This window comes from Gracilinanus agilis, chromosome 6, assembly GCF_016433145.1.
Source record: "Gracilinanus agilis isolate LMUSP501 chromosome 6, AgileGrace, whole genome shotgun sequence".
Classification (NCBI taxonomy): Eukaryota; Metazoa; Chordata; class Mammalia; order Didelphimorphia; family Didelphidae; genus Gracilinanus; species Gracilinanus agilis.
Window position 1 is genome coordinate 254,869,658 of NC_058135.1, and position 2,409 is coordinate 254,872,066.

The following is a 2,409-nucleotide window of genomic DNA, read 5'->3' on the forward strand; positions in this document are numbered from 1 at the left end:
GTAGAAGAGAATCCCTCCAAGAATGGGTTGGAAGAGATGGCTAGAGATTGTGTTCCAATGATCCTGACAAAATAACCATGTGACAGTGCGGGAAAACCTCAAAAAATCATTAAAAAAGAATATGTATTTTACTTTATGCTTTTAAAAATTGTATGTTATACAACACTGAAGAGATTGGACTTATGTCAGGAATACAGGAGTGGTTCAGTATTGGGGAAACTGAATGTATTCAATCATATTAATAACAAATACAATAAAAATAAAATGATTTTTATTCATAGTTACATTAAAAGCTTTTTTAAAAAATAATAACACATTTCTTTTTTAAAGCATAGGAATGAATGGATCTTTTTAAATTTTGGTAAATTGTATCTGTCCAAAACCATGTTGATACTATATAAAATATAGAAACATCTCTGATCTTTCCTATAAGATTAATGATAAATGAAAAGAGAAGAAGAGAAGAGGAGAAGAAGAGACAAGACGAGAAGAGAGATGAGAGGAGACAAAAGGAGAGGAGGTTAGAGGAGGTTAGAGAAGAGAGGAGATAAGAGGACATGGGAGGAGAGGGAAGGGGAGGAGAGGGGAGGAAGTTTAGAGGAAAATACAGAGAAGAGGGATAGCTTTTAGAACTAACATATTTAATATTGTATACACTTGTAAAAATGAATTATATGTAATGAGATTTGTGATTTCATATCCTGTACTCTTTTCCTGCTTTTTTTCCTTGGCATATGGAAATTCACATGTGTGTTTGTATTTGTCAAATTCAGAACAGTAAAAAAAGAAGTTTTTAATAATGAAAGAAAGGTAGCCTGACAGAGTGGTGGGTTTTTGCTTGTTTTTTGCTTTTTTATATACCATGGCATTAATCTAAGGCCTAGCATATAGAAAATATTGAAAAAGTATTGACCGACTGACTACTATCTCTTTCTTCTTCATAGGTCCTTTCCCAATTACTAGCAATAAGAAAATCTTCAATACTTCAATCTCCCCAAATAGCATACCAACCAATAAGAACCTAATAATAAATAACTAGCATTTCTATGGTTTTAAAAGAATTTCCAATGTGCTTTACATGTACTTTCCAGAAGAGGCAGAGAAGCTAAACAACTTGCCCATAATCACAAAGTTAGTAAGTATCTGATGCAGAATCTGAACTTAAGTTTTTCTGATTCCTGGTGCAGGAACTACTACTCTACAAGTAACCATCTCTAATTTTAAAAAAAATTAGCCTGCTCAATTCAACATACTGCAATCAAAATTTCAAAAATCAAGAAAATGAATCACTCTATGTATTGATGTACAATGAAACAGAAGTGCCTTCCCCCATCCTCTACTTGAACATAACCATCCTTGGACCTTCATTAAATACATTTCCTTAAAGGAAAAAAAATCAATATCATGAATTATCTGTATAAGATTTTGTCAAACATGCTGAAATCAAATCTCTATTTGGATCTCTAATTTAAATCTAAAAAATTCTTAATCATTTATTTATTTAGGCTGCAAGATTATATTTACTGATTAGTCCCATTTTTCCTAACCTTCCCTTGATTTCAAATTATATTATTTTTTCAGAACTTGGTTTTGTAAACTTTGCCTTTGGTTTATTTCTTACAGTTTGGGATGATGTTAAATGTGTTGGATATTGAATCTTATTACTATTTATCACATTAGAAAAATCTGGATCCTGGAGAGAAGCATTGAAGAAAAGGCTTCACACAGTTTTCAATTGAATTGAAAATTTCTTTGAAATATTCATATAAAATTTTAAATTATATTAGTTTCACTATAAACACTGTATTACAATTAAGAATCTGTGGAAATGCAAGTTGATTTGCATAGGATACTGGCAAAATTATATTCCAGTTATATCCTGTATATATAACAAATAAATATGTATATATGTGAGCATGTGTGCATATATATATATATATATATACATATATATTTATTTATGGCATATATCAAAGTCAGCCTCAAATAAAACAAGTTTTCTTTTACCATAGTAACCACAGTAATACTAAGCATAAAATAAATAGGCAGGCAGGTAGGTAGACATGCAAGGAGATAGAAGGTATTTATGAAATGGTTACTATGTGCAAAGATATGTCAATTCTTAGTATTTTTCTTTATTTGTCCATTTTCCTCACTCGACTGATGGAATACTGCCAGAGAAAATCTAAACTGTTAAGAGTAACTCATTTTTGACCACTTTGGGCATATTTAACCTAGTGGCTTCTATTGGAGAGGAGTAGAGACTTTGTGTTCTACTAACTCATCAGTTAAAAGGCAGGGAACATATAATAGCTATTCCAAATAAGCCTACAAGCATTTATTAAGTGCTTACAATGTGCCAGGCAATGTGCTGAGTGATGAGAATACAAATACAAGGAAAAAAAAAAA